Genomic DNA, 8096 nt, shown 5'->3' on the forward strand with positions numbered 1-8096 from the left:
TCCTCAACCCCCTGATGGGCCCTGCTCTGTGCATGAGAGGGGGGAGCTCCCCAACCCCCTAATGGGCCCTGCTCTGTGCGTGATGGGGGGGGCAGTGCCCCAACCCCCTGATTGGCCCTGCTCTGTGAGTGACAGGGGGCAGCACCCCAACCCCCTGATTGGCCCTGCTCTGTGCATCACAGGGGGTGGCGCCGCAACCTCCCCATTGACCCTGCCTTGAGTGTGATAGGGGGCAGTGCCCCAATCCCCCAATTAGCCCTACCCTGAGCGTGACTGAGGGTGGCATCGCAACCTCCCAATCCGCCCTGCTCTGTGCATGACAGGGGGCGGCACCCCAACTCCCCAATCGGCCCTGCTCTGAGCCGGACCAGGGGCTGCACCTAGGGATTGGGCCTGCCCTCTGCCACCCAGAAGCAGGCCTAAGCCAGCAGGTCGTTATCTCCCGAGGGGTCCCAGACTGTGAGAGGGCACAGGCCGGGTTGAGGGATCCCCCCTTCCCCCCCGAGTGCACAAATTTTTGTGCACCGGGCCTCTAGTATAATAATAATAAAAGACTAATATGCACATTGACTGAATGGCAGAATGACCGGTTGTTATGATGCGCACTGGCCACCAGGGGGCAGACACTCAATGCAGGAGCTGCCCTCTGGTGGTCAGTGCACTTCCATATGGGGAGTGCCACTCAGCCAGAAGCTGGCTCATGGCTGGCCAGTGCAGTGGTGGTGGCAGGAGCCTCCCCCACCTCCTTGGCAGCACTAAGAATGTCCAACTAACGGTTTAGACCCGATCCCTTGGGGGCCTAAGCCTTTAGTCGGACATCCCCCGAGGGCTCCCTGGCTGCCAGAAGGATGTCTGACTGCAAGCTTAGGCCTGATCCCCCGGGGAGTGGGCCTAAGTCGACAGGTGGACATCCCCCAAAGGGTCCTGGACTGTGAATGGGCAAAGGCCGGGCTGAGGGACCCCCCCCCCCCACCCAGTGCACAAGTTTTTATGCACTGGACCTCTAGTGTTTTGAATAAATGACTACATATATGTCTTCCTTAGCCAGAATACCAGAGTCCAGGAACCAGGAGATTTAAGTAGAGTGGATTTATTCACTCTTATCCCAAATAATCCTCTTATAAAATTTATATTTTCTTCTCCTACATCTTTTGATCCTGCTGGTATAAAAACTCTTATTTCCCAAGAAAAAATGTGATCATACCAGGAGACTAAGGTTCTGTTTTAACTGGAAACTGAAATTGCTGTTTGGTTCCTTTAGCCTCCTCAGGCCACTAAACCAACAAGCAGATAAAGGAGTTGCTCTCCTGATTGGGGTGACCAATCATGGCTGTCAGGGGGAAATGCAGTTGCTGCTACATGTTGTGGAAAGGAAGAGTAGAACCCAGAGGATTCTTTTAGGTACCTCTTGGTACTTACTGACTAGTCATGTTTGGGCTATGCAGTCTTTGCTCATTGATTCTCAGGCTAACCCAATAATTCAAAGTCAAATCTGTTCTCTTAGTATGTAAATTCTGACTTCTAAGAGTGGTTTCTAGGAGTTTCCCCAATATCTAACAAATAAAACTTCTTTGAAAGACTAATATTGATCTGCCTGTACAAAAAAAAAAAAGAAGGAAAAAAAAGTATACACTGCCCTCCTACATGCATTTCCCCAGCTGACTTGCCTCTTGGCAATAATATACTCTTTTTGGTGGTTTCTGTATAACCTGCCCCAATCATACTGCCCCTTCCTTTTGGGCTTTTTTTTTTCTTTCCTCAGGACTTTTCTATTTCCTTCATCTTTGATCCCAGCATTTATGGAACTAAGCTTCCCCTTACTTATTTTATGTCTAGTGACATAATCCAGGGAGTCCTAACATAGCCCATTATGTAATGAAAATAATTATGTTTCTAAATTTAACTTTCTGTTATAATTATTTGGCCTGAACCAAAGGTCAATTGCATGGTAAAGGAGTAATGTTATATCTGGAGGGAATAAGAGGATTCTATTTATTCTGATCCTCTCATTTTATAGAGAAAATTAATGAGACCCTCAAGATTTCTTAGTGCTCTGTCCAAACATTAGTTTTGGGATCAGTGCAAATGACCCAAACATCATGTTGATGCTCTGCTACTGTTCAAAGGATATAAATAAACATAGAGTTGATAATTTTCACATCTCCAAATTTATATAATAATCTTTAATATATACACAGAATTTTAGGGCTATTAAATAACTTTATAAGTATTACCTACAATTAAAAAGCAATTATACATTCTTTTCAACACCCCCCACCTTTTTAAGAGAACCTTTTACTAAATTTCCCTTTTCCCTGAACAACTGTTAAGTCTGTCCCAAGAGACCAAAACATAGGTGTTTTTCTTTTAATATTAGGTAGGTGAAATCATTTTTCAATTTTTTAATTTTATGCTGTTTTTTTATCTAATTTTATTGGGGTGACATTGGTTAATAAAATTATTCAGGTTTCTGGTGTACAGTTCTATAATACATCATCTGTATATTGTACTGTGTGTTCACCACCCCAAGTCAAGTTTCCTTCCATCACCATTTATCACTAGTATATCCTCTCCTACCTTCCCCAACCCCCTTTCCTTCTGGAAATCACCATGCTGTTGTCTATGTCTATGAAAATTATGTTGCCTTTAGATTCTTGCAGGTTTTATTTTCTTCATATATATATGAACACACAAACACACATACACATATATCCTATCTAATAAAGAGGGACTATACTAATTGACCCTCACGCCATCACAAAGATGGTGGAGCCCACAGCCAATAAGGAGGGAATATGCTAATTGACTGCCACACCCTCAAAGATGGCAGTGCCCACAGCTACCAGATGGTGACCAGGGGAGGGCAGTTGGGGGGACCAGGCCTGCAGTGGAGAGCAGTTAGAGGCAACCAGGCTGGCAGGGGAGAGCAGTTAGGGGCAATTGGGCCAGCAGGGGAGGAGTTAGGCATTGATCAGGCAGGCAGGTGAGCAGTTGGGAGCCAGCAGTCCCAGATTGTGAGAGGGATGTCCGACTGCCGGTTCAGGCAGGTGAGCAGTTGGGCTAAACCGGCAGTTGGACATCGCCTGAGGGGTCCCAGATTGTAGAGGGTGCAGGCTAGGCTGAGAGACACCGGCAGTTGGACATCGCCTGAGGGGTCCCAGATTGTAGAGGGTGTAGGCTAGGCTGAGAGACAATCCCCAGTGCACAAATTTCATGCACCGAGCCACCAGTATATATATTGGGTTTGATATCTGATGCAGTAACCCTACTAATGGATGAAGCTTTCCCTGCAGCCTATTGGCAGCTACATATCCAGGTTGGTTAAACTTGATACTGAGTGCCTTCAAAAATAGGTAAAGTTTCAAAAGTCCCTCGATTACCAGGGGCTATTCACAAAAGCCATATCGGGACATGCAAATTAGAAAATGGAAACAATGTATGTTTTTTCATAATTCAAATAAATGGTCTATACCTCAATTACTTTGTATCTTCAAGAAAATGTGTTCTTTCTTATGTTTGAATTAGTATGAAAACTATCTCAGAGTTTTATTCCAATTTACATGTCCAGATAAAGCTGTTGGATAATAGTGATAGTGCCAGCTTCCATTATGTTCCAGGCAGTATTTAGGTGATTTTTATATTATTTCTAACCCTCATACCAACCCCACAAACTAGGCATTGTTATTCCCATTTTACCCATGAGGAAACCAAGCTTATAGAAGTTATGGGATTTATAAAGAGCTTTGAAATAGTAATTTTCTTTGAGAAAAATTGGCAACATGATGAAAGAAACAATACATGTTGTTAAGTCTCAGGAAATGAATAAATGCTAGCAACATTATCAGTTTGCAAAGACAAGAAGTAAAGTCCAAAGTCTTTGATCCTCTTGTTTGGCTGTCATAGTATGATAGTGACTTTGGTCTTTGTTTTCCTTTTTTTGTGAGTTAGATTATGATTTCCATACCTTTTTTAAAGTTGAATTTTGTTTTCCAAATCTTCAAGCAATTAAGCTGAAACTGTAAGGCTTTACAGTAAAAAGATATTGTGCTCCATATGAAGCAGCATATGTCAAAATACCACTTACATCCACCTTCTAAGGCAGTTATTTGCAGGACCACACTACATGAGAATGCAATAGCTGGCTACAATTCTGACAGAGGCAGTCTCTGTGCTCAAATCCCTCGAATACTGATGGAATTGTGATTACACCCTGAAAAGAGAAGAGTCTGAATACAAATTTCAGAGTGCCAGAAAGTGTTTAATGTCTCATTGTTTGCATCGAGATTCTAAATCACATTCAAGTTGATGACTCTGATCTTCATATCAATGCACAAATGGAACAGAAGAGGAAAGCCAGGAAAGCTGTTTTCTGAGTGAAACACTGATTTTGTTCTCATATTACCAGCAAGAGACCATTTGGGATATTTAAGCCCGAGGTTGAGTGCTGCGCATTTGTTGGAGCTCCTCAGTGCTTGAAATGGGTTTTCCCTTTAGGGAGCCCATCCATTTGGACAAGTGCTACATCAGATCAAAAGACATGGAACGAGGTATTTTGCGCACAGATTGAATTTTTTTTCTGGCAAAATAACATAGCCTTTCAGCACAACATTGTGTATTCTCTACTGAGTGTCTTTTTTTAAAAATAGTTGGAGTCTTTTCCAGTAAGTGTCAGGCTTTTTTCATGTGGCAAACTGGCCAGCAGCCACCTGGAGATCATGTGAAATGAAAGCTGGCGTTATGGGATTTCGTTTCTCAGCTCCAGTTGGTATTGTTTTCCAGTTTATTAATTGTTGATCAAATTTCTCATTGTATTGAAATGACCATCATTTTATTTTTGAGTTATTTACTATTTGAGAACCACAAATATTAATATAAACTCTTGGTTGTAATGGTATTCTGTTAAAAATATCATGAAACTACTAAAAAGAAATTGTGTCTGTAGTTTAAAAATTGATTTTAATTGAAAGAAAGGCAGTGCCATCTGCACTTTAAGTCTATCATCACCTTAAATAATTTTGAGGGAGGTATGGTAAACCCAAATTATTATTTTACTATATTGAAAGGTTAATCTAGTGTTTGAAAACAATGGCTTCATTTTATTTCCAAATGGTGCCACTGATCCATTTTTGGTGAACATAGTTTACCAGAGCCTTGAACGCAAACCCTAGGCCACATTCTATGGTGAACCAGCATCAGGTAGTTGGCACAGCACCAGGAAGAGTGCTAACTGGGAGGGGAATATTAGGGAATAAAGAAAATGAGGGAAAAAGTATTCTACCTACTTTTCTCCACTATGTATTTAGAATTCCTGGCATGACCAGTCCAGTTATCTCCTGCTGTCATTGGCAATCGTGGCCAATCATGGCTAATCATCTACTTCCAAAATGAAAAGAGAGTTGGCCAAGGTGCAGTTGGAACTCCTTCTGCTGCATCCCTCGAGATGTTATCAAAAACTTTACAAATTATTGTTTCCAAACTACTGTCTTCTAATACAACATAATGGAAAATTGGAGCAATTATTTAGATAATATGTGCAAACAGTTCATTTTCACCTTCAGTTTATTGAAGAAAAACCTCCAACTCTAGTTACAGTCTTTCCTTACTTTTAGCACTTCTTGCAAGAACCATTACCTTTTATGAAATTCTACATAATTGATGTTTGAATCCATCTATAGCTTGCCATCCACAGTGCCTGGAATACATAAGTTTTTGGATAGCCATTTATTGTCTTTATTTAAAAAATATGTTTTTATTGATTTTAGCGATAGAGGAAAGGAGAGAGAAATATTGATATGAGAGCAAAGCATCGATCAGCTGCCTCCTGCATGCCCCCTCCTGGAAATCAAGCCCGCAACCCAGGTCTGTGCTCTGACCAAAAATCATACCAACGACCTTTTGGTGGATGGGATGATGCTCAACTGAGCCACATCAGCCAGGACAAATTAATTATTTTTAAACCTAATTATTTTCTTTATAAGTATGAGGCAGAATAGCATAGCAGTTACAAGAACAAGAATTGGTTTCAGACTGACTAAGTTCAAGCATTACCTCCTCCACTCAATGGCCATGTGACTTTGGATAAATCACTCAACTCTATGGGGCCTCATTTCTTCATCAATGAAATGGAAATAATAATATTACAATATAAAGGGCTGATATATACCCATGTACACCATTTGTTAAAACACTGAAATGCTTCCACACTGATTGGTAAATAGCTGTAGCTTCAAGTCCCCTTAATGATTCCTCTTCTCCCTCCTGCCTCAGTACACCTTTGACCTCCCCAGTGATTCTTCAAGACCAGTTTGCTCAGTAGGATGTTTGCAGGCTTCCATCTCAGCAATATATTCAGCATCTGCCTCATAGGTCAGTGCCCATGTGGTATGTGTTAATAAATGTTTTTAAGATCACACTCTTCATAGAGTCATTGTGATTTTTAAGTGAGTTGATATATGTTAATATATTTAGAATAGTACCTGGCATTCAGTAAGCACTGTCCAAGTGGCTATTATAAATAGATTGTAAGTCTTCTGTGTATTTTGTATATCCCTCTGAAGCATAATTCAGTAGGTGAGCAATATAGTCAGTCATTTTTTAAATTAAATTAAGTTAAATTTAGGTTAACTTACTGTTATTGTGGTAAGAACATTTAACATGAGATCAACCCTCTTAATGTATTTTTGTGTACAATATTTTATTGTTAATTATAGACATAACTAGAGGCCTGGTGCATGAAATTTATGCACTGGAGGGGGGCGGTCCCTCAGCCCAGCCTGCCCCCTCTCATAGTCTGGGAGCCCTCAGGAGATGTCTTACTGATGGCTTAGGCCCATGGGGAGCGAGCCTAAGCTGCAGTCAGGCCTCCCTCTGTAGGAGGCAACCTGGCTGATCAAGAGAAGGCGCCGCCCCCATGACCCCGCTGCTGCTGCCACTGCCAGCTGCCACAGCCGCCAAGATGTTTTCATCAACACGGACTCCAGTTCCTTCACCATGAAAAAATGACTTTATTTAGGCATTTTCAAGATGTCTCTTCCATAGGATATGACATTTCTTTCTTTCTTTTTTTTTAATCCTCACCTGAGGATATTTTTCCATTGATTTTTAGAGTGTGGAAGAGAGACGGAAAGACACAGGGAAACATTAATGTGAGAGGGACATTTTGATTGGTTGCCTCCTGCATGAATCCTGACCTGGGCCCAGGCCAGGGAAGAGCCTGCAACCTAGGTACATGCCCTTGACCAGAATCAAAGCCCGTCCCTGCGGTTGGCAGGCCGAGGCTATATATCCACTGAGCCAAACCAGCTAGGGCAGGATATGACATTTCTTAGCCCTCCAGCAGCAGACCTTTGTTTTTTCCTCCAGGAGTGAGGTGGAAAGCCCTAGATCACCTTCTTGGATTCTTATTAGGCAAGTTACCACAAACACTGTGAGTAGCATAAGGGGAGCTTAGCCAATGAGCGGTCAGAAAAGGTGTTTCCTCTGCAGCTCACATGCAGAGGCAGGACTGCCGGTGAGGGCCTGCCCTTGGCCTCAGTGACTGCGAGTGAACCCTCTCCCCTCTCCCCTCAGCCCTTTTCCCTCTGCCCTCTGCCCTCTCCCCTCTCCGCTCTCCTCTCCAGACCAGCCCTCAGCCATGGCGGCTTGGGCAGGCCCCCTTGTCTCTGTCTCTGCTTCGGGCCTCCTTCTGACTGGTCGCACACGCAGCCTCCTTCTGACTGGTCGTGACTCTTATGGCATGCCAGCTAATTTGCATATTACCTCTTTTATATATATAGATGTTATACAGTACATCTCTAGAACTTATTCATTTTACATAACTGAAACTTTATGCCCATTTAACAGAAACTTTCTATTTTCCCCTCCCCCAGCTCTTGGTAAATACCATTCTAGTCCAGCCAGCATGGTTCAATGGTTGAATGTTGACCTATGAACAAGGAGGTCACAGTTCAATTCCCAGTCAGGGCACATACCCAGGTTTTGGGCTCAATACCCAGTGTGGGGCACGCAAGAGTTAACCAATCAATTATTTTCTCATCATTAATGCTCCTATCTCTCACTCCCTCTTCCTTCCTCTCTGAAATAAAAAAATATATTTA

Source organism: Myotis lucifugus, unplaced genomic scaffold (genome assembly GCF_000147115.1).
Source record: "Myotis lucifugus unplaced genomic scaffold, Myoluc2.0 scaffold_140, whole genome shotgun sequence".
In the NCBI taxonomy this organism is placed as follows: domain Eukaryota; kingdom Metazoa; phylum Chordata; class Mammalia; order Chiroptera; family Vespertilionidae; genus Myotis; species Myotis lucifugus.